This window comes from Copadichromis virginalis, linkage group LG20, assembly GCF_057382275.1.
Source record: "Copadichromis virginalis isolate Kocher_CV1m ecotype Utaka linkage group LG20, C_Virginalis_male_GT1.1, whole genome shotgun sequence".
Lineage (NCBI taxonomy): Eukaryota > Metazoa > Chordata > Actinopteri > Cichliformes > Cichlidae > Copadichromis > Copadichromis virginalis.
This window is the reverse complement of record NC_140637.1, coordinates 4,629,754-4,655,587: the sequence shown is the minus strand read 5'-3', so window position 1 is coordinate 4,655,587 and position 25,834 is coordinate 4,629,754. Positions and strand designations below refer to the sequence as shown.

Below are 25,834 nucleotides of genomic sequence, written 5' to 3'. Positions count from 1 at the left end.
GATATGACCAAAATCTCATATCCCGATATAAGCATTCTATCGTCCGATAACGATATAAATCACAAAAATGTAACATTTTCTGTAAATTCTGTGAATCTTGGGCAGCTCGACTTGCGGGAAGTGTTTCCAGCTGCGCATCGTGTAGCTGGAGTCGAGTGTTGTAACCGATGCATGAAACGATACATTTTTAGACATAAGTTGTAACGGCCGCCGTTTTCTTTGTGAGTATTTATTACACGGCGTGCTGCGGGGAAAAGTCTGTTCTAACGTTTGAGTCTAAGGTTTATTTTTTAGCACCTGACGGCTCTTTTCTACTTCTCATCCGGAAATAATCTGCTCTTTCACGTGATTCAGTTTATTTTGAAAAGTCTCAACAGGATCTTGAGCTTTATTGTGAAAGGTTTATGTGGAACATAAACAAGCGGACACGCGATGCTGTTACCGTCATTGTTGCTAACCACAACGCATAAAAACAGGCGCTTGTCCGTCCGTAGTGTGGTTATATAAAATATAAGAGAAAGAGAGAACTTTAAGAAATTAATATAGCCACTACAGTGACCATCAAAACCATGAAAAAATATTGCCGTAAACAGTTTATTTTGCGACACCACGAAAGAAACGATAGCGTAAAATGAAACGATAGATGTTTTTATATCATCATCCGATATATATCGTTATATCGCACAGCCCTAAACTAAAATGACTTCCACATCTCCTTCATTATGATGTTGGATGGTAACGTAGAAATAAACGGCAGCTGTGAAAGCTCACTCCACGTTAAAATAATTCGCTTGAATTATTGAATTGGATTAAGATGTTTATTTTACCGCTCTGTGCACTAAATCTGAAGATTAACAATTTTCTGGAGCTTTAATCTCTTATCTTATTTACAGCATAAAACATAAAAACATAACCGTGTTGCATTTTACGGTTATGTTTTTATGTTCTATAGATTTTTATCAACATTTTATCATCATCATCTGATATCATCTCTCATCAGAGTAGGTGACACTCATAGGGATCATTTTGTCTCGCGTGATGTATGAAAACCTCACTTTTTGTGACCACACAGGCAGTTTGAATTAGAAAGTGTGGCTTAACAGAGAAAATTGAGAAACTCTTTGTCTCCAACTGGGGTTTTAGGTTTCATCCAGCCAGATAATGTAAAAAAAGCCTAGCTGTGTTGGACTTCCCTCTGACTCCTAAGCAGGTAAGGATAAACAAGCTCAGGCCAGCTGATTGGAGCTGAACTTTCAAAATAAAATACTTGCATATAATTAGGAAAGTGCATGACTGGTCGACTAGATGTCTAAACATTGCTGCCCTAGCTAGTCAATTACAGAAATACTATTCAGTTAAATGTATTATTCCTATTTTATTAATGTACAACAGCAGTTACGGTTTCAAAGACGGTATGTCGCCACCAATTCCATGACTGCATGATAGACAATCACGAGCTAGCTGGCCTAACGGAGAAAAAGGAGAATTTATAGCTAGTTTCTAGCCAATACTGACTATTTGTGTACCCTGCTCATCTATGGTACCCTGCCAGATCCCAGAATGTAAAGCATACTTGACTATAGGAAGGCATTTGGCACTTTGACAGCACTCATTTTGCAGTTGTGTCAGATTACATTCACACCATAAACCAACCGCTGTGGAGTTAGTTTAAAACCAGACCAAGATCATGCCCTCCAAATGGTCTGATAGTGGTTTTGGTTACGGACAGCATGTTCACAACTGCACAAGCAAACTGCACTGAAGGGGAGAACAGATTCAGTCCAATTTAAAAGGACTAAACACAGCAACATTTCTGCAAAGACCACATGTAAGATCACATGGCTTCAACTACATCTGTAGTGAGAACTGTGATTGAGGTCATGAATTGTGATTCTACTCAAAATGACTGCAATTCTTGAAGCCACATTGTTCACTCCAGGCCTAATCACAACCACCAAGCTGAACCATAGCAGGGAATAGAAGATTATGATCCACCAGCCAGTGTTGGGTCATGATGACAGGACAACTACACAAGAGGGAGCACATTTTTCATCCTCTGAATAAGTAATGCTACTAAACGTCACATTGTAAAAATGTACTGTTGATATAACGCCGCGGCCATATTGTGCTCTTTACATAAATTCTAGCAACAACGTCATTTAACAGACCAGCTGATAACTGCACGGATAATACATATTGTGTGTGCAGCGGTGCTGGAGCAGGAAAATGGATGCCTCCTGTGAGCTTTCCTCTTATATAAAGCCCTCTCCTCTCTCATTTTAGTGAATGGCTTCCCACTACTTGGCTCCCCACGGTTAGCTTGTCAGCCCCCTCTCCATCTCTTTTCTCTGCACCTGCATCTGACACTGCGAGTGTTCTGTCACCCACCTCTCCACATCCCCCTGGAGAAAATGTTCAGCCCCGCCCAGCTAGCTCCCAGCAGCCCCTGGGGCCTGGGACAATTAAAAACGAGGCAGGAGCTCAGTCGAGCTGTCATGCCGAGTCTCAGATGGCACCCTGCCTATAAGGCTCCAGACGTAGGGGGAGTTTGGTATGTGAGCCCAAAGAAAATAATATTAGTGTCTGTTGTACTTGAGATCAACATTCACTCTAGTGCAAGGTGATGGCAGCATATCAACACTCTGAAAGCAATGCAGTCTGGCTGGAGCGATATATTTGGCCTTACAGTATTCAGACACTGCCTGACTGCACACTCACACAGGCACACACACACAAATCCACTGCTATATTCCAGTGTCAGCCAATTACAGGCCTGCCCTGACTGCCCTTGACTACACTCCCTAACCTCCCTCCACAATCCATGTCAAACCCCTGTGCACGGATTTTTTTTTTTTGCCCCTCTTGCTCCCTTCTGCTTCTTCTTTTTACTCAGAGTCTCTGTCTTCAGGGTCTGAAATATTTAGCAGCCCCATCTAAATACACCTTCAGGCACAGAGTCAGAGCTGTCTCCCTCACCAGGTAAAAAGTAATGAGAGCGAACGAGAGGGAGACAGTGGAGGAAGAGTCGGTGTAATATCTCATCAGTATTATTAAATCATTTCTTCCCTCGGCAGCCCCTGGGTGGTCTGGGGTTGCGTTATTTCTCAGTCAGGGTTCAGTGGCCTCATGCTCCTAGGGTTGAGTCTGGCCGCTCTCCCAGCTTAGTGCTGTACTAAGCAGGTGTCAGGGGAGTTTCCCCTCAATTAAGCAGAGGTAAAGTAATGCCTCTCACCGTGGCGGTGCCGTGAATACATTAGTCTTGCTGTCACCACAGGCTACAGCATCGAGATGCATGAAGAAGACAGACAGCTGCTGAAGCAGGTGAAGCAAACGAGCACATGGATACTAATGTATTAAAGCAGGGTTAGGTTAAAACAGGACATGATCTAAAACCCTTATCTTACACAGATGAATACATCAGTATTGGGGGGTTTTCTTCTTTTTTTTTATGTATGCCCAAGTAGTATGCAGGGTAATACAGTACTGTTTTAGAGGGAGCTGAGATAATGAGTTTGTATTAGCTGTCTGAGCAGATGACACTGGAGGACACCGAATCCTTGTTGTGTTAATTAAAGCTCAATGAAATTATGCCGATGAAAAATTAGCATGACCCACAGCCTCAGTTAGGGATACAGCCAGGAAAATGGATCTCTCCATTGAGTTCTTTTCAAGGAGAGGTACACAGAGAGAATACTTTCAGAAACAAAAGCTGAAGTCGAAAATAAATCATTTTACACAATTAACTGATTAGGTTTAAGTGGCGGCGTCGGAGGAATCAACGACACCCGCGGTGAGAACAAAGAACCTCTCATTATACAAATGCATAAGATAGCTGAATCGCTGTTATATTTACCGTTGTGTTGTGTGCTTGCTAATTTTGAAAAAACAAAACTCAAAGCAACAAGCCAGCAATCATATCAATCCAGAACTGCCTCCTTGACATTTTTAGCCAGCACACTGCAATCACCCTGCTATTTTACTCCATCTGAAAAGCCATCTGAAAGGTGGTTTATAAAAAAAAAAAAAAAGATGTCAACAGAACCAATAATGCCTTCCTTTGTCAGTCTTTATGTGTGAGCATTACAGTGTACTGGACAGATGTATTGAAAAGGGCTGATTGATGGCTTCACTGCAGACTGTCTGTCCACCTCTCTCCCTGATGAGACATGTCAATGTAAAGACACATGAACGCAGCAGCCTGTCCTCCATTTTCTCCTCCTCTCCTCCTCCTCCCTTGTCAGAGGCAGGGAGAATGACGCAGTAAATACAGATGCTGTGTGCACCGTAATTCTGGCGCCCGCTACCTTTTATCTGCCGTGACAGCTTCTGCTGCTGTCGAAATCAAACACCCGGGCGCGAGGAAAAAGCTAGTATTCCTTTTAATAAACTGCCAGGCGGAGCAGAGTGAGAGCAGAAAAGGAAGGCACTCAGCTCCACTCTGCACTGGCCAGGCTTGGCTAAGCAGCAGCTGAGGGAAGCGGTGATATAAAAATGGGGAGAGCGCTCCTTCAGGCATTAGTCGGTATTATGCTGCTCACGCAGGCTAAGGCATCCAGCATCATTGCACTTACGGAGAGCCGTGTGAGCCAATCAGTCAGCGGGGAGTGTTTGGTGCTCAGCGGGGATACGCACGCTGAGACGAGGACCGGCGTGAGAGACGGTGGGCAACCCACTCAGCACCTGCTCCCCAACTCTACCTCAGCCCCCTTAAGGTGCCAGGGTCAATTAGTTACATCCCTCTATTCATGCTCTCAGCCTGGATCAACAGAAACAACTGAAGAGCAGCCTGACAACAAGAAGAGCTCTGAACTGCCCATCAGCAAAATAATAAATTAAAAGTCCTTAAACAAATCAATCAATGTATTAAAGCATAATAAAAAAAAACTATAATTCATCAACTAACATTACACCTTCTCAAAATGTGAGTATTTTTTATTAACAAAAATTATGTTTCAGTTTTTTAGTTAATCAGACAAACTAAAATATAAACAAATCACACTGAAACATTATTAATTCTTTGATTGGAAGCCATAATTGATGAATGCCTCAACAGTGAAAACAAGCAATTTCCGCAAATCTCCAACTGGTTCTTTCTCTCTTTGTGTGTGTGTGTGTGTCTGAGAAAGAAGAGGGATGGCGGCTTCGGAAATAGACAGCTTTTTGTTCTGACCCCACAGCTGTCACTAGCATAAGAGGGCCAGTCACAGGCAGCACACATGAGCATTTTAGATATACAGTCCCACCCCCTTGACACTGCAGCAGAGGAGGAACAAGAGGGTTGTGCTTTAGGTGGCAAGACCCCTGGGGATGCTGTCGTATTTCACAACAGGGCAAAAATTCACGAAATACCTGGTCAATGTTTCGAATCCCGCACCATGACTGTGACCCTAACACCCGTAATGTTCTTCCTTATAATCCAAATATGAGCCATGTGTGTCCACATCAATCAGCCATTTTCATTTGAGCTTGTGCTCTTCTTTATCACCATTACTACTGCAGTAATTGAGGTGGTGCTATGGAGAGGCTGTGCAGTTTACCTCCATCTGGGAGGTCAAGAGGAATGCAATTGGTTGACAATGATTATGCTCTGCCTGATTAGGCTACGGGCTACCGCTGAATATTTAGCACTGATTAGACTAAGCCCTGTAGAGAGCCATGTGGCTCACTAACAAAAGGGACAAGGCACAGGGCAGGGAGAAAAGGCTACTAATCAGCACGAGCTTGCTGAACCGGGCTATCTCGCACTTAATGGCTCGATCAATCTGCTTTTCGCATTTGTACGTCGTCCTTAACAACTCCGTATTTGTGATGACTTTATTTAGCGCTTTTTTGGGGGTGAAAACAAACAACAGCTGTGAATAAACATTTAGTTAGTTTTAACAAAGAGCCTATTAAAATCTGCGTCTATGAAAATAAATAATTCCAGGGAAACTATCCATTTAGGTGCTGAAATGGAAAGGGAAATTTTACTGATAACTATGGAGGGTAAGTTGCATGTAATCCACAGGGGACACAGCATAAAAAAAAAACCCCAAAACAAACAAACATCCCATTCATTAATGAATGGATTCTCCATTCTTTTCTCTTCACTGATTGGAACAACGTCAAATAAGTGACATCAGCCTATTGACTGTGGCCTGTGTTTACATACTGTGTGTCCTTGGAGATCCAGTTTTGCACATTTGTAACATGTAGAGATAGATCGAAATACTTTCAAACAGTTATTTATTCATAATCGAGATTTCATTTTTTCCCGCAAACAAAAGGAGGAACCCAAAATGAAAAAACAAAACAAAAAAACAAATGTCTCCCACTGCTATTGGCCAAATTGTTATTTTAAACATCGCTATCAGTCTAGAATTACACAATTGTTGCCTCCTAAAGCGATTGTGATATTTACGCTGAAGTGCCCTCCTGATTGAAACGGTCGGGGGAGGGAGGTGGCGGCTGAGGAATGAGGAAACAGTGGAAAGATGTTAAGAATGCAAAAGAGACAAGCATGGTGAAAATGAGATGAGAGGAGGAAAAAATGACCGGGAGAAATGACAGCAGGGCAGAGGGAGTAAGGAAGGAAAACAGATGGAAGGGAGGCAGGGACACGTGCACTTATTTGCAGAGACTTTTAACTGTCTTGATCCTCAATAAAGAGGCGAAACTGATTAGGTTTATATCAAACGGCTGCTTGTAACACTGTGCCTGTCGCTGAGAGCGCAAATCACAGTCAAGTCAGGTTTTCCTCTTTTCCATTTGAAAGAGCCGGCTCTCTCCTCACTTGTCTTTCACTCTCTCCTTTATTCAACACCACACAGCCTCCTAAAGCGCCAGCTTGTCAGAGTGACAGATGCAGACACGACCACTGACCTAAATCACTCTTTTCCAGCACATTAACCTCCGTGTCCTTCCACCTTTTACGCAAAACACCAAACACTAACATAGGAAAACACTCCAACACCACCGACACGCTGCACAATGAGAGGCAACCCGCAAACCCCACCCAGCTCTATCTTCATCATCCTCTCTGATTCAAGACTACATCTCAAGTGTCTAAACAGAGAAAAAAAATATGTATCATGCCCTCAGGCTAAATAAATCACTGCCTATTGTTCCTAGAAGGACTTTTTCTACCCAGCATTGTGACAAAAAAATGTGTAAGTGGAGGACACGCAAACATTTCTCTTCACCTTGGAGTCAACGTGGAAGGGATCGATAACACTTTAATTACTGTAGCTCCATGTTTATGAAATGCAATAATCATTCATTAATGATGCAGACAGCGGCAAGCAGGCGGCCGGGGCCGGGCGTCAGGGCTGCGTGCAAAGGTAGGTGAAGGGAGGGGATGGGAGGATTGGCGTAAATGATTCATGGTTTGATATCTCTCCTGTATAATGGGTTCCTCCGGGGAGCTGCTGGGGCTCCGCTGCAGCGACTGACTGCCTGGCTGGATGGCTGCCTGGTTCGCTCCGACTCTGCCCAGGCTGCTTCTGCAACTGCTGCCCAAGATTAAAAAGGCCTGCCTTCCATGAAAAGCGGCTCAGTGAAAACAGAGAGCGGGGATATGCACGTACACACATAAAAGGCTTGATTCAATATCGTCTGACAAAGTATCTGAGGGGGAGTGAAGGAGGGGAGACAAGCGAAATACCAAACTCCTTCTAGGGAGAAAGCATTAGCTGCAGAGATAGTGAGGATACTTGTGACATCTAATGGGAATATGCCAGCGTTTCTTAAAGGATGGGATTTTTCAAGACTCTGTGACTTAAAATAAAACTGATGTACCCACGTGTATGTGAGAAGCTGTGACTCTCTCCGCTGCTCTCCATCTGGGCACCAAAGGTTTTTCCCCAGAACACAACAACGCTCTAAGAAATAGGTGACAGAATGCACTGCCAAGTTTGTCCGAGGTAAAATGCCAATATTTCAGAAACACAGCCTATTTAGCAAAAACTCCCCTCTATTTCTTCCTTGCCAAGCTTGGAGGATGGACACCTTAAAGTAGCCACGTGTAGGTTTTGTTGGCCGACTTATCACTCATGTTACAAAGAGAACTGATGTCAAGTGCGGATTTGGAATTTAAGAAGAGATTTATACAAAAATAGATCAAGATCACAACCTCTCGATTACCATATCAATACATGCTCTTGGGAGATACACTCACTGACACTGTAGATGCGATTCTATATAGGTGAGGCAAATAATGTAACAAATGAGCTGCTAACTGGAAAGTAATCTCTGCGGCCTTTTTAGCAACATCTCGCCCTTACTTCTCCATATTACGCTGGCTGACTGATAATTACCAACACATCTAGTTTTTTGGGGGTTTTTTGCACTTAACACTCTCTTCTTTGTTGGTAGGTCAGCTTATGATGACATAGCTGTGCTTTTCAGCCTTCTTCTCATAGCACCTCTCCTGCTGTGGCAATCCTTCTCCAAGCTCAGCTCAGCTGTGCCAGCAGTGTATTTATGTCAGTTTTCTCCAACAGTAGCAACACGGTCCGCTCTTGAGTAGGGCTGCCACAAACGATTATTTTGATAGTCGACTAGTCACCGATTATTTTTGCGATTAGTCGACTAATCAGATCATCATCCATTGGACGTACAGCGTACAGCTTATTGCACCAGCAGCATCTGCTCTTATAGAACTATCATTAGCTTACAGCTTTAAGTGTTTGTGCTAACTAAAAATAAAGACAAGATGGTAGTTTATTAATTTTTAATGAAATTTACAGATTGTTTCGGTGAAGTTTAATAAACTCCTTGCTTTCTAAAATATAACAGGACACCGGAGTATATTCTCCAGCGTCTCACACTTCTGATAATCAGCTGTCTGCTTGACAGTTTTAGCTGTGCAAAAACTATAACTTTAATCTCAGCCAAACCGATTTACTCAGGAACAAATAAAATACTAAAGAAAGCCAAACAATAAAATTTTTAAGTTATCTAAGTGACTTATATATATGTTTAACCTGACTAGCGAAAGACGGCGGTGGGTTTGAAAACGATTTGCCGGGAGTCCGGTGTTCTCACGGCTCTAGTTAGCCTTGCCCCCGCCTAGCTAACGAGCTAGTGGGTAACAGACGTCTCCGAAAACGTCGGAGCGCTTTTGAAAATATGTGGTGTCTTGATAAACTGAGCAGATATTTGAGGTTTACACAGCTACATTCTCGCCTGAAAATATGTTAAACGTTTTTTTTGTGACCCAGAAAGAATAATAAGAGTAAAGTTAAAACTAACTAGCTGCCGCCATTGTTGACAACTGCGCTGGGCTGCGCTATGAATTCTGGGACACAGCTTCTTCTTCTTCGGGGTTTAACGGCAGCTGGCATCCTTGTACATGCAGTGCTGCCATCTTCTGTTTCAGTCCGTTATTACACTCTTAAATCCTACTACTCATTCCTGCGTCCTTTGTGATCTTACAAAGCTTCAAACGATGCGTCGACTATTAAATTAGTCGTCGACGATTTTAATAGTCGACATAATCGTGACTAGTCGACTAATCGTGGCAGCCCTACTCTTGATCTCTCTAAGGAACGTCTTACGAGATCGCCTTTTACTTTCACAACACCTCAGATAAAAGCACAAAAAAAATAAAAGCTACTTTTGGCTGCTCCCTTATTCAAAGCAGGGTCACTACAGCAGGGCTTGTGTCTCCTACGAGGATCAAACCAGCTACCGTCTGCTTATTACCACTACACTATAGAGCCCCTATAAAAGCACATAAAAATACTACGTCATAAAAGAAGAAATTAAGGCAAACAAATGGAAAGGTCTTAAAGCGCCAGTACACCCACCGTATTAGCCGCGTCACGGGCAGCTGGTAATGTCGTCACACAGCCATACTCCAAACACAATTAGACACATTATTACTTAATTGTTTCTGTCCCAAACTACAAATATGGAAAAAACTACTCATGCTATCACATCTGCTGGATACATTGACTTCCAAGTTAGTGATGAGAACAGAACTACTTTAAAGTGTCCTCCCACAGGAGCTCCACAGGGAGCCAACTTAAGAAACAAAAATGGAGGAAATTTGTGCTAAATAGATATTAACTCTAAAAAGATACCAGCTAGATTTAGCATAGCGGGACTGTTGAGGCTTATTATGTGCCACAGAGGAATTTAATGTGCACTGAAAGAGGGCTATGCAATTTACCCCCAATTTCTTACAGTGTAACTGCATTACAGGGAAAAGCATGAGGTCCAAAGTGGAGAGCGGGAATTGTTACCGAGATCAACACCTACACTCATGAGAATACAGGCAAATCAGCATTGCTTTAAGACAGACTTGAAAAATCATAAACTTATCCCTAATAAGCCACCACCTCACATATCCCCCAATGTATCTCCTCTTCACCCGCAGAAAGAGGGGGGGGGGATGAAGAGATTAAAGTTGTAACGTGTTGGGCTAATCATAACATAGACAGTTTAGTGCCATCTCGCATAATTAAATGCTTTGCACTAACCACCTAATGCATACTAATTTGGAACAATCCACTCCTAGAGCTGGCAGACCATGAAGCTCCCTGCAAAGGAGGTGCTTGTCTCACTCTCCCTCTGCGTGTGTGTGTGTGTGTGTGTGTGTGTGTGTGTGTGTGTGTGTGTGTGATTTGCAGAGGAGTAAGGTGCTAAAGGTCAGCCTGCGGACTTGAAAGAAAAGGTCAAGCATTATTACAACATGACTAAATAAACAGGCTGTGCACAGCCCCCAGCCCAGCCGCTGTGAACACTCGAAGCCTCTACCTACAAGCCGTACTACCTGCCTGTTTGGCTGGTTGGGATTCAGCTTCATCTCTTGTCTTTATCCACATATCCCTCCAGCTCTACGACAGCTGACATGAGGACTGTCATATCCTGCCTAGATTCTTATCCCATGCTGGCTTTATTGCTCTTTTCCTCCTGAGTAACAAACACACATGCGCACACACACAGACACAGAGCAAACGAGAGAGGAGCGAGGGAAGCGGGGCTGCTGGAGCGTGCTTTAAAGCACATTAATATTAATTGCAGCACTAGCTGGAGTGATAACATAGACAAGATGCCCCTGCGAGGGAGCTGGGCGCAGTCAGTCCCTGCTTTTTGTTAGCAGCACTACTCATCTGTTGGCCGTGGTGAGACGGCAGGATGACGAGCATTTCGTCTTTGAATAGCTTGTTTTATATTAGAAGGGGTCTACCCTCAGCAGAGAGGGGAATTTGTGTTTGAGAGCGGTTACTGTGTGTGGGCACGTGTGCGTGTATGTGTGTGTGTGTGCACAAGGCTAGCCGTGATTTTAAAAAAAAAGACTAGGGAAGATGAATTATTAGACTAGTGGCTACATCAACAGCAATAGAAATGTGCTTTAGAGGTAACAGAGAGTGCTTAAGCGATCTTGCTTTTATCTCCTGTGCTCTGCCTGGCTTGGCTGCATTTTATGTCCTCCACACACAACTCAGTATTCTGTGAGAAATGAGCTCTGCTAAAGGATGTAAATAATCTGCTGTTCTGCTTAGAAAACCTGCTTTTTCAGGACAGTGGAGGCAAAAAAAACAAAACAACAACAGCAGAAACAAAAAAACAAATCGAGTTGAAGCCTGGGTGTTGAAGCTCATCTCCACCTCTTGGCTTTTTTCTCCCCCTGTAGCAATAGCAGGCAGCTGCAGGCATCAACAGATGACAGCTATATCTCTATAGTCCTCCATTTTTACCTCACCCTCTCTTTTTTCCATTTCTGTCAATTGCTATTGAGAAACTGACGCCGTGTTTGGTGCCGCCTCACTGTAGTGGGTTTGGGGCTGTACGATTTTGTGCCTTTTTTTTTTCCCTTCTTCTTTCTCCCCCCCGATTTCCCCCCAGACTCATCAATGCCCCATTACCAAGTCAAATCAGGTGGTGCTGCAGATATTTGCCGAGTACCAAGGCTGCAAGCAGAGACACACAGACACACAGAGGATTCGTTTAGGAAGCCTGGGAGGTTTTCTAACGGTATGCTCTCCACAGGATCACAAAACAGGGTGAGGAGGTGAGCGGAGGAGAAATCACTGCTGGCTAAATGCTTGTGAGTGGTTTATGGCTCAGAGGGCAGAAAGGGAAACAGAGATGTGGTAATGCATCTCTCTGACACTCCTTTAAGCAGCCGACCAGACTGTAATCTCATGGGCCCTGTAGTAGTCGCACGTTATTGTTTCTCATTTCACATGTCACAAACAATTAAAACGCGCCTGTCGATTCCCGTGCCCCATGAGCTCCATTTACCCATGAAACAAAAAAAAGAAAAAACGAAAATACACGTTTGAAAAAAGGAGAAAAAAACCAGCCAGTATGATCTCTTTTCTTACATGTATCCACATTCCTAAGCTAAATTCCCAAAGATTGCCACGTATATTTCTCACTTTCATCGTCTTTATCTCCCTGCGACAGCAAATATAAAGTGAACGAGCCCCGTGTAATGTAAGCAGCTGCATTAGCGAGGCAGAGTGATAAAGTGAAAAGCAAAAAAAGGGGGGGAGGTAAAGACAATTCGTCCTTTTAGTTTCCTCTGCCTGTTGTCATCCTCTTTATAGCAGCAGCTACACAGGCAAGACAAAAAAAGAACTCTGGGGAAGAATCAGGCAGAAGAAAAGAGAGAAAGGGAAAAAAAGTAGCACTGTGTGTTTTATGTAGAGATTTTCACAAGCCTGTTGTTGATTAGAGGAAAAGGCTGAGTGCTAAATACAGAGGGAAACAGGGAGAAGAAAGGGAGGACTGCTGGTTCTCCAGGAAAGGGTCTCTGAGGGCTGTCAGAGGTGCCGGTGAATCTCTTCCCTGTGAGCAAGCCGCTGCACTTAGGAGAGAAATTTAAACTCCTACTGTTATGAGAATTTTTGGCTTTCATTACACCAAGGGCGCATGTCGATGCTCTCGTGGATGCATCAGAGTGCACACGCACGATGTGAAGCCAGATGCCAGCTTTCTCTACCGGAGTTTTTGCTGGCTTTGTGCCGAGCAGATCGTTTGCTTTGTGCCAAGAATAAAAAGGCAGAGACTGAAACTCTTTGACGGCGCTCTCCCCGTGCTCAATCGCAATCATGAAACATGTGCACGGGAAACAAAACCGTCCACCACTTTGACTAGGGATCCGTGCGACGGCGTGCGACCATCTCGCCCGTCAGTCGCGCTGTTTAAAATTAACCGGAGCAAATCGAGATGGAGCGCAGCTGACTGGACCCATCCAGTTGGAATTATTTGAGATGTGACAAGCACTTAATCAAGCTGTCATCTGCAGCGCCACACTAATGCATAAACGAAGAAACAGAGCAGGATTGCGAGGAGCTGGAATCGAGCTCGGCTATGCAAAGAACCACGCCAAATATCGTTTTCCTCATTTGAGGAAGTGGCGAAATGGAGAAAGGAAGAGAAACCGGCCTCCCAGTGAGCTGCTGTGCCCCAGCTCGACTAAGTGACAGTGAATCCTACAGTGAGTCGATTTGCTGCTTTTGAGTTCCTGAAAACTTGTCTGGCAGAGTGCTCACAGGGGAGAAAGACAGATGGGGAGAATGTAGGGACGGAGCCTCACCTGTAGCTGTCTTCTATTTGTCTGTTCATCCCTGGAGGCTTTTGGGCTGCTTTGGTACAACAAGGGAGGGTGGGGGTAGGGGGTAGGGACAAAGAAAGAGCTCTGAGGCCATCAACAGACAAAGCAAGAGACAAAAGGACAAGTTTACAGGTAAATAGTGAAGAGTAGCTGGCAGGAGGGCTGAGGAAAGCTCGGGTTTCAGACAATCGATGATCACTCACTCTTCCACAAAAACAAAGATGTTAATAACATGACATTCACCTCGAGGAGCATGTCTTGCTGCTGCTTTATACCAGAGTTACAGAGCAAAAAAAACCAAATTTTTTTTAAAAAACTACAAAAAAACAACATTACTGAATACAGTAAATCACATGTGCAAAGCAAGCTTTGACCTGACTTTCAGCTCCCCAAAGCTGACACGACGCCGTTTGAGCATGTGCGGCTGATGACAGGAGTCATTTGCTACATCGCTGATTTGAAAAACAGGAGCACTTGAAGATGACACAGAAAGACAACTGTATTGTCATCTTAAAGAGGATCTATGAAATCAGTGGGACGAGATCAATGCCGCCTCTCCCTCGCTCTCACGGCACTTTACATAAGCAGCAATAACCATCACAGAGGCCGTCATCTAGCTCACCGATTTCCTGTGCAGGACTTCCAGAAACCTCCAGGCTACAAAAAGCGCCTCTCACTCCGAGCAATGGTCACATCCACAACTTCACAGACAAGGCAGGGAGGAGGAGGTAGAGAAGGAAAGGAGCTGAGGAGAGGGAAAAATACCACAGGCAAGATAGAGAGAGCTGGAAGGCAGGGAGAGAGTGAGGGGAAAAAAAGAAGAGAGGTTGGGGGAAACTAGCAGTGCATCTTCATTACAGTATAGCACAGAGCTCTGGCATCGACTAGCCAAGCAGTGTAGTAAGAGCTCCTCATCCTCTCAGTTAATTAGGATTTCTGCTGCTTCATTTTGGGGCGAGGGACAGGATGTTGGAGGCTTGATTACCTTTTATTTCCCAGCCTAACGGCTCGGCTGCCTCTGCCGCTTTATTAACAGGAGATCTTGCAGATTTACAGCTCCACAGCAAACATCAATTTCAATAATTACAAGAAAACTGTTAGAGGGGACACAATGAAACGAGAGTGTGGTTTTTTTCCCCCCTCCCTCCTCCCCACCTTCACCGCTCCAAAGCTCCTCCCCTCTTTCACGGGATCTAATTTCCATAGATGTGCCCTTTTCATGATTGCATGCCACAGACACGTTAAAACACACACAGATTTGCCTCAGTCACACTTGGCACTCTAAACGCTTTATAACCACTCCCTGGCCTGAAGGGCAAAGGAAATACTTCAACCTAAGCATTTGTGTAGCCATAAAACAAAAATGAGTGAAAGATGATCTGTTAGTGCTCAGCACAACCCCCGACCCCCCACCCCTGTGCAAAAAAACAAACAAATCTATCACATCACTGGATAAAACATATTTATGGTGTAAACTGGATAATACAAGGGATTACAAGTCTCCTTTTTAAAGCTATATCTTTACACACTGGCAACATGCCTAGATATTAGATTTCACCTTCTGACAAGGTGCAAGTGTGAGACTAAACTGAATGCCTCTCTCAAACAAAAGCTCCATCTAGGGAAAGCTATAATAGAAATCATTATTAAAAAGACATCGGATTCTGAACAGAAAAGCACAGATTCCATTTGAATAAAATCAATAATTGTGTACACTTGCAGTGCATTGCCTTCCTGTCTTCTCATCTTGCTTGCTAATGTTTCTTTCATGAGCCAGCCCACTGCTGGTGACATTATAGCTACAGCACTTCCACAAGTCCCCGATGGATCGGTGAAAATGGTTGGCGTAAAACACAATTAGTACGGTCCATATGGCTGCTAGTGGAGGAGGAGCCGGAGAGGTCCCATGTGGTTTTTATAGAGGCCTGCTCTTTTGTTACCCTAAAGATCAAACTGTTGTCATAATAATGGGGTCGTTTTAATTCTGTCGCTTGGTTTTTGTAAATCGGCACTTCGTCGACACATCCTTGCCCCGACTCAATGACTTTTGGCAAATAAATTGACCAACCTTGGCTCATAGCCTAATCGATAGCTCCTTCATCATGATTAATGGTTCATATTGGATAATGGGGGGAAATTTAATGTGAGGGGAGCGTTACTTCCTGATTTCAGCGCTCAGCCCTATTGATTGGTCATAACCCTCCTTTTTTGGCCAATGGAATGCGCTGATAAGAGCCGTGTGCTCGACCTATGTAAACTGAGCACAGAGAAAATGATTTACTGTGCTTTAGGCGCGTCTTATTCACTGATAGCTCTGTATGCCCAGCCTGACAAGCATTTTCTTGCCTGAGAAACGCAGACACCTTTTACTGAGTTGAAGCGAACAACAACAGCTTGAGGCAACAGATTTATTACAAATTGATCTATTAGATAGCACTGCTGTGCTTCGCTGTTTTCTCTCTCCCTCTCGCTCCCGCTCTCTCTGACAACCTTCCCCTGATGGTAGCTAGAGTGTATCAGAGTGGAAGTGCTACAGTGGCAAATCTAAACCCAATCCTCAGAACTCATTTTCTCTGTGCCGGCTGCTGGAACTGGGGTACAGAGACAAGATGTCCATCTTTAAACCCAGTCGATCCAGCTCAAAGTCCCAGTGTCTAAACTGAAGGCTCGGCAGGCTCAATAGGTGTTCCTAACCTGCAAGGGCAAGCAAGGACACAGTTTACCCGAGGCATCTTGTGTACAGGAGAGCGGAGAGCCACAATGTCACCCGGGTCGTTTCCTTATGGCAGTGTGAACCCTGAGATCACCGCTGACTTGCGTGACCGTCTCCATTAAAACATCACTCACAGGCTTTCCAGCCCTGCAAACTGTGCCTCGTGTGCAGCCGTAGCCGCAACATCAGTGCGATATCTGTGTCAGTCACAGAGGCAGAGCGGCACAGCCAGCACATTATAAAAAGATCTATGTGCAATTTGTCTCATCCACACTGTTGAAAATCAATGTCCTGCATACCCAGTGTTGTGCAGAAAAACACAGCATAACGAGCCATTACGGCCACTTTTAATTAATGACAAAAGCATGTTTGTCTGGACAGCAGACAGCTGTTATTGACACATCTCTCTATAAAACAATCAATTAAACCAACTGCATCACTTAGACTAGCTAATCAAAGTGGCTCCCTGATAAGTATCACGTAGTGGCCATTTACCATAATCAGTTTTTTGTCTGGTTTTATTTTTTTGCTTTATGCTTTCATATCATTTTATCAAAAGATACATCATGCTGAATCTAAGCCTGAAGCAGATTTATTAATAACCAAGCTAATGAATCAAAACCCTGTACACACTTGTGTATATAATAATAGGTCCAACACATCTACAGAAACCTTAACCGTCACAAGCAGGAGGAAATTATGACATGCTCCGTTTTGCTTTAGGTTTAAACTGATAGAAACAGATAAAACTGGCGGGTTATGTAGGCCTAAATAAATGCTGTCAATACTAACAGCATATACTGATCGAGAAACCGCACAGGCTCCATTGTGCCCCCTTTGCTTTAATCACCCCCATCTTTCATCTGTGCTACAAAAGAAAAGAGGGCTATCGGCTCCCGGATGCAATAAATGTGCGTGTCGCTGGAAAGGGAGCGGGGAGTGGGGGGGGGGGGTTCTGTCTAAGATGTTGAAATATTCTGGTTAGAGTGTATATGTCTATATAAACATCTTCAGGCAGGCGGCTGCAGGGGGTGTGCGCAGTAAAAAACACTGGTATGCATTGTTTGTGTTTCTGCACCACTAGCGCCATGCCGTGTCATTACATGAGGCAATCTCTTACCTAATCAGCACTGACACACACAGCAGCAAAGTACTCCTCCTCCTCATCATCATCATCACCCCCCCCTCTCCTTCTCCTCAGGGGCCAGCCAGCTGATCCTACACCATTTCATTTTCCTCCTTTACTGTGATGGCAAATGGCTGACTATTATTTTTTTTAACTTTCCTTTTTAATTCACACTTCTTTTTTTTGCATGAAGTGCTATTAATAGGTCATGCCAATAAAGTGACAAACTAGGCCTGTCCCTACATGTTGCGTTTTAAATGGTAATTAGTAAGGCGCGCGCTAGAGCTGGGCGATAGAACGATAACGATATGTATCGCGATATAACTTTTACTCGATAGAGAAATTAAGCTATCGCGATAGACTTCGCCGCTCTTGTCCTCAGAAAAAAAAAAAAAAAAAAAAAGGTCAGCCAATCCAAATTAAGTAGCGCAGAGCCGAACCAATCACAGCCGCAGCGTCACGTCGCGTGACTTGTTACGTACAGCACAAGTGCCAAGCCACACGTGTGTTTGTTTGGGAAGCAGCCAGCGGGTAATGGAGGAAATGAGTGTGCCGACTAGAAAAATCAACCGAGCGTGACCGAAGAGAAAACAGATGATGGTTGCAATGCCGGAGAGATTGTCGAACGGAAGAGCCATAGAAGTTCCGTAGTGTGAAGGTATTTCGGCTATTTCAAGTCTGACAAAAAACAGAGTAGCGTGCACTGTAAATTGTGCCGAAAACAAGTCTGGAAATACAATAAACTGGTGCATGCGTCACACTGTGCGCCACGTTATTGTTTCAGTGAAATGAATTTCTACAATACTGTTACTGTTAATTCTACTCTCTGCAGTGTTTAAATGCTTACATATACACACAGTTACTGTCCCTCCACACATACGACTCGGTTCTGCTTCTATGCCCCAGCTTTGTTTACTTTTTCCCACCGAGGCTTCTAGACTTCTGATTGGCCAACATTTCTGCACGGTTAGGAATCTAGCGCCACCTGCTGCTTTGGCATGTTCATAGCAGCGTTTTCCTTCATTTCTGCCTTTATGTGTGGACGGGATTATTTTTTAAAACGAAAACGGAAAATCTCCGTTTTCAAAAATACCCGTGTACGTGTGGACGTAGCCTCAGTCTCTGACTGGAAGCGCTAATTCGTCATTCGGCTTTTGTCAGACTAAAGTAACTGTTAAAACTGTTTGAAAAGCTCAGCTATACAACAAGGAGAGATTGAGAATTTCCTTTTAGTTCTCAGTTTATTTGATATTGACAAAAGTTAGTCAGTTTTGTCTGTTCTTCTGTAAAACAAACTAAGATTTATTTTTAGAATTAATATTTTGTTTCTAAGTGGAATTGACAATTTAGTCTGTTTCGTTTGTTCTATTTTGAAACTTAAACGCTTTAGCGGCTGCCTTTTGTGTAGTTTGCAATATTTGCCTTTATCTATCTGAAAAAGTCTCATGTTCCTTAAGTACATCTACCCTGTTGAACTTATTATGGGAAATAAATATTTAAATAAAAACAGGCTGCTGATTATTTCACATTTTACTTGTGAGCAACGGCACATTTAAATCTTACAAATATAGTTATTTGGCTTATATCGTGATAGATATCGTTATCGCCTGAAATGAAAAAAACATCGTGATATGAAAAAATCTCATATCGCCCAGCTCTAGCGCGCGCACAGGAAACCAGCAAATGCGTAAAACTCCCATATACTACTAAAGCCTCCTTTTCCAGTCGATTTCTACAAATTCCACTGTCCAACCACTTGTGCACATTAAGCACAAAGTGCACTGACAGTTGCTCGATGAAATATGTAGAAAAGTTTCTTTCATATCTTGAGATGCTTAGCAATAACACCAGACAAAATATATCTGATTAATTAAGATGTGAGTCAACGCAAACCCAGCCCAATAAGAAACACACAGCGTTTGTAAAGATGAAGTGAGACCAACTTCGCCACGGCTGAGCTTGTGCAGAAAGCAGATTTGATCACATCAAATACCACCAGCAGTATGTAGCAAGACAGCTCACGATTGTTAACACGAGCAGCGCTTGCTGATACCATCTCCTTGGCACAATTGTGGAGCTGCAGAGGCCTGAATCAAACAAAGATGAGATATGATGCGGCGTGCTTGGATCTCCTCTTATGAGAGGTGAAGGGAAGCTGTCAGGGAACACAAAACAACATCCTGCATCTTGCCTCCTCTGACTTGCTGGCAGAAGCCAGGAGGAGGAAGAAGAACAAGAGGAGGAGGAGGAAAGGGGAGTGTGCTTGCCTCATTTCTGCCAGTGTGCCCTGTGCGTGTCAGTCCAATATCTTAAAACAACACATGCAAGGCTTTGCTACAGCCAATTACCCAGCTCTTGGCACGGGAACTGAAAAACATCTTCGGAGAACAATAAAGAGAGCTTGGCTTGTTGCGCGTGCTGTCAGTAAGTGCTGACAGATTGTTATTTTTAATGAATATACAGCACTTGAATGGCCCATCAAGCGGTCTTTGAGCAAACATTGCTCCTTTGTTCAGAGCATTAATTTTCTATGTAACAACCAGATATCTTGCAAAGAAACTGATATCAAGCACTGTAAAAGTAAAAAGCTAAATCAGTTTATCCACTTGCCTTCTTTGTCCACTGCATCCTCTTAATGCTGCTTCAAGTGTGCACAGTCATTAGAATATAAATACAAGGCAATGCACTTGCTTGATTACAAATGTCATGTAGATGCTTGATTACACATCATTTCCTGTGCCGGCTCTTTAAAAGAAGACATTTCGCTGCTTACCAACCTCTCTCGCCAGCATAATCAAATACTGTATATGAAACCCTTGAGCAGAACGGCCTCGAACAAAACAATAAATCAGCCTAATCACCCCTCTTTGAAACACAACCCCAACCTTTCTGAATGTGAAATACACGATAGCCACATATGGACAGCTTCAAATGGCGTCAAGCACGGCAGAAACAAACCTCCAGCACTGACAATAAAGTGGCTGTGAGACAAGACTTGGAGAATCCTTCTTTATGGGGATTCACGAAGATACGACAAAGTAGAGGACAACAGCGAGATGCCGTTTGAGCACGGCATGTAAACACTGAATTGCAGCGCATGTGTATTGAAAGATCATCCAACAAAAGAGGCGTCAGAGCACAGTGAAACGGGCTTTTCCTCAGCATTGCCTGGCCTTTGCCACACATTATTTGCAGGAAGCTGCCATTACTCAAACGCGTATTAGTCATTAAAGGAAAATAGCAGGGTTATTACACTTCTCTTATCATTACTCTGCTGGCACTGCTGCTGCTGCTACTACAGCCACACAGCTAGATTAACATTCGATGGACGGGGTGTGTCATTGGATAGGTGACTCCAAGTAATTTTACCCACTGCTGCTCCTGAGATCCCACTCAAATTGAAACACTATAAAACACCCTGACCACTTAGCAGCTCTGCGAGTAACATGACAGAAAGAATCAAAAAAGGAACAGCACAAATCTTCTGCCTTCTGCTACTCTGAATTGTTCTCTTGGCCGGACCTAAAACATATTGTTTTAGAAAAACCATAAACCAAACATTAAGGTGCTTTTCAGCCAAAGCGGCGCTGAAGTAGTAATCAACATATAGCCTCTAATGGCAGACCTCTGTACCCTAGCCTAGCAAGTTTACAGGCTAAGTGGTAGTTAAAGAAAATCACAAACCACTAAGCTACTGGCAGCAGGAAAAGCCAACAAAACATCAGATGGGAATATGCAAGATGTAAGGATTAGCAAAATCCCAGTTTTTTCCCCCTTTTTCCTAAAGACATGACCAACAATAATCTTCAGTCTTTAAGTAATGCTCTATAGACACAAATCATTTCTGGCAACATAGCTGTATCTGAGATTGCTTTATTGCTAAATTCTCTGTTTATAACAAACACACAAAGTTTGTCTGACCTCTATGTTCAGTGTCACGTCACTATCAGGAGACTTGAACAAGCTGCAATGACTGGATAGATGTGGTGGCAGCAAAGTAACAAAACCTATCCAGACCAAGCTTTGTAAAACCATTAAACTTAACGTGGTGCTGGGTGTGTTTTACAGTGCATCGCTATCAGGATATCAGATCATTTATTGATGATTTCCCTATGCCCAGCCTAACACTGTGCCACTCTGACAAGTGAGGAAACGTAGGTTTTGTCCTTAAATTCATTTAGACTCTTTCAGTGGACTGAAAATAGCGTAGCATTTACAGAGCAAACGAAATTTTCACACTCCTTTGATCATTTACTATAGTGCGCTCTCTTCGTGCATTGTGAAGCCCTCAATTGTTCAGGGCTGTGTAGTCAGTGAGGTAAAAGAGTCAAGTATGAGTCACAAGCACTCAATAAAAATAAAAACACACTTTCCTGCTGGTTCTTCTCTTTTAAAGTTAGAGGTAGTAAAATGTGCATGGACTGCATAATATTTGGAAACTCTTGCCTTTCAAGGAGGAATTGTGCAACATATTTGTGGCCAAACACTACTCGTTTGTTTACTATTTTCAAACTTGCAATTGCAAACTTTGGCTTAACGCTGCAAAAAACAAAATGCCCCCTGATAAAAAACAAAAAGTATGACCTCTCCAAACACCAAGAAACCTTCACCTGATGTAGTCTCTTAAATGCTTTCAACTTTCTCAGGAGAAAGTGAAGTCTTAAACCCACTTCTGGCTGTTGTATTTGTTGACAAATATCTTCAGTGTAGATTACATCTTTCATTTTCTCACAGCAGCACGAATGTGCTCTCATCCGGTGTTTAAAACCAGGCCAGACCACACTCCTAAATAACCACGAACTGCGATCTAGATAACAACAATTGAGCACAAGTCAAAACACACAAAAGACAGCTAGTTAGCTTCGCTGGCTAACGTTTCCAAGGGCTAGTGACAATAGCTGAATGGCTAAGACTATTCCCTGGAAAAGACATAGCACACTGGGTATTTCAAAACAGGGAAAAGCAAGCTATGGGGTACTGCGATGTTATCTGTGCTGTCATACCACAAAGTGTTTAATAAATTAAAGTCGTGTTGTGTGTACTGGACGGGCTCTGTAATAACCGGTGCCAACGAGCTGTTTGTATCCAGACATTACTCTGCTCCTAGCTGGCATTCCCAATCAGTGCTAGTCACTGGCGCTAGCCGCTAATGTTAGTTCATAGTAACCAGCAACACCAACAGCAAGGGGCAACCAAGTCTATCAGCTAACTAGCTAGCTAATGCTAATAAGCAAATTAGCCAAATAGCTACCAAGCGATGATGTACGTTAACAGTCCAACGTTTACATACTCTTCCGTTAATTTGTGTCATTTCTCCCTCGTTTGCTGATGAACATCAAATGCAAAAAGACTGCTGATTGCAGCTCACAGCACTTACCTTAAAGAGCTTGATCTACAACATCTGTGATTTGTTTGATGAGAGACTGCAACAACAAACAATAGCAGCAGCAGCAGCAACAGCAGCAGGGGCAATTAGCCAACGTTAGTTAGCCAAGTGTCGCCACTACAGAGAGTAGTACAACAGCTGCAGTGCCACCTGTATATCGTTTGTTATATAGCTATAACCGAGAGAACCACGTTTGGTATAACGCTGTCATAAATGATGGACTTCAGAATAAAGAGAGTAATCGTTGCCGGGATGCTCAGACTAGTGTATGTGAGAGGCACTCAGCATGACAGCATCCTTCTTCATCTTGGGGTGAGAACAGTTGGGGGGTTCTCAAAGTTCAACCGGTAAAATATCGTCACCCACTGGCCAAAACTGGAAACATCCAGCGACACTGGGAGTCCTCTGGATGTCTATTCTGTAGCAACACTTGGTCCATCTTCATCCTTTAGCTCAGAAAATTAGGATAGAATTCAAATGGGGACAAATTAATTTACGGTTAAATAATTTAAGTGTTACATTATAAAGCATATTGTAAATAAAGACAGAAATGGAAGACTACAATTTGGCAGTTACTATATCAGTACAAAATGCTGACAGACCATTTATTTGCACATACTTTTTGCTTGAACTGATAAACAGCTTGATACTATGCTGCATAAGAATAAAATATAATATATATAATAATGACTTTTTTGTGTATTGTATAGATATAAACCTAGTGTAAATACACAAAATAAAATAGAATAGAATAGAAAATAGAATACAATGTTTGTCTGTCACTGTTATAGTGTTTTTAAACATCTCACTTAAGCAACAATAGTAAGGTTTCGCAATAGAATAGAATAGTACAGAATGGTCTGGATACTGGAAAATACTCTACTTTTATGTTTCGTTATTGCCAGTGAAATTGTGAAACAATAAGAAAGTATACAAAGTAGCTATATACTTTTATAGAATGGTTACATTAGATTCTGTTTTTATTCATGAAGGAAAAATGTAGAATAATAACAAAATTCAATAGCAGCAATATGGAAAAAACTATAAAACTGCTTAAGAATAGAATAGAATAGAATAAAAAGATTACTATTTTGTTGTTACAAAGGAAATTGTGAAAGAAATAAAAAAGTAACTGGAGATATTCATAGAATAGCATCAGTAGAAGACGTTCTTATTACAATTATAGAATAGAATAGCTCTTTAGACACTTTAATCATAACAGAGTAACTATATACATTTATAGAATAGGAGAAATTTTTACTAGAATTGTTTTATTATTATTAGAGTAGAGTACAGTAGAATATTAACAGTGAAACTGTGGATTACAATACAAGAGGACAAAATAGAATAGAATACCTCTTTCAACACTTAAATATACAGAAAGAGCTGTGGAATAATAACAGAGTAAATATTTGTAGTTATTGAATAGCTGCACTATAAGAAGTTTTTATTATAATAATTTTTTAGCATAGAATAGAATAGAATATTATACTGCTGCTGACACTTTAATAAGCAGTAGAGGCTATGATACAGAGTAGAGTAGAACACATCTTGTAATAATTGAATTTAGGGTAAGAACTATGGAATACAACAGAATAGAATATCTCGTTAGACCCTATAACATACAGTAAGGACTTTAGAATAATAGCAGATTAACTATATGCATTTATAGAAAAGCTGCACTAGGATATATATATTTTTTGTCATTATGTTTTAGATTGGACTGGACTAGACTAGACTAGAATAGAATAGAAAATGTGATCATATGCAACACTAATTCTAGAGTACATTAAAGGTAAAAAAAAAAAAGAGAGAGACATATAACTCTTCAAGTGAGATGATCACAAAATTAACACAGTTTAATCCCATATAATTGCCTCCACTGGGCTGCTGTCCACTCCACACCTGCACATTATGTATTTGGAGAACTGGAATTATTTATTTAGTTTAGTTTAATTCATGTCGGGTAGAGTTAACAGTTATGCGTCCTGTGCATTTAATGCTCATTAGTTTTACTGTTAAATTCAGCTACATCTGAAGCCACAAGTTTGTTTATTTTTTCTCAGAACAAATATGAGTTTTGCTTTTAGAATATAAAACAGTTTTTTCTTTCCTAAATAAATGTGATGCTACAAAACTTTAATTTATTAGGGGTTATTGTCGTTTGAATGAAAATTACTAAGTTGATTTATTTTGAAATTGGAATTAACACGGAGCCATTTTGTTTAATTGGCTTAACACTGTTTAATTTTTCAACTTTTCATGTGCTCACGTTTGAATTTAATTGAGTGCCAAGACTCTACCTTTTTCAGAAAGGTGCACCGTTTCATCTGAACACTAGAGGGAGCAGGTCTAAAAGGAAAACATTGGGTATAATTCACGCTGTAATATCACTTTACAGTCTCCCACATTTACTTTCTTAGAGGATTAACTTTGTGTGAAAAACATTTATTTAAGGTTAAGTGTGAGAATGATTAAACTTACGCAATTCTTGCCAAGTGGTTCAGCTGACAGAGTCTGCAATGTGTGACAGGTAGCGTCTTTGTATCAGTGATTTGTAATACATCTCCTTGGTGACACCTAAACAATGGAAGCAGGTTCAGAAAGGGCTCACACAAAGTAAATTGGTGTGGCACAAACCCAGCTGGCAATCCCCTGCGGTACCATACCCCTGGTGAAAAGAGTCTCATTTATCTTGGCAAGGCTCAGTAGAGAAAGAGGCTGCTTCGAGCTTCTGGATTCTTTTACCCAGGGGCCAACAAATGGCGCCCTACAGCTCTGGGCTCATATTTCGCCTTCTTGGTGGCTTTCAGATTACGCCACATAGGTAGGAGCAGTTATGGAGCACAAGCCGTTTACTGTAGATGCTCTGACTTTCTTTGAAGGAAAGTTATGAATTATTAATGAACTGTTACAGTGACCATCATTATGAGATGCAGTAAGCATAAGTGGCAACAATTTCACAACTGTTTCAGGGAGTTTTCTTGCCATTGTGCATTTAGTGTGTGTTAATAATTTCATAATAAAGCATTTAAGTGAAACAAAATTAAAACTTCAGAA

At 42.2% G+C, this 25,834-nt stretch overlaps 1 protein-coding gene across 3 annotated transcripts in view; it reads right to left on the bottom strand.

Moving 5' to 3' along the window:
* The window catches only part of rerea (arginine-glutamic acid dipeptide (RE) repeats a), a 133,957-nt gene extending 110,749 nt beyond the window's left edge, over positions 1 to 23,208 (bottom strand). For all 3 annotated transcript variants that reach the window (XM_085444948.1, XM_085444951.1, XM_085444950.1), the window contains exon 1: positions 22,766 to 23,208. The gene's annotated coding sequence lies outside the window, so the exon portion shown is untranslated. The remainder of the gene's footprint in view (positions 1 to 22,765) is intronic.
* Between the last annotated feature and the right edge of the window lie 2,626 nt (positions 23,209 to 25,834).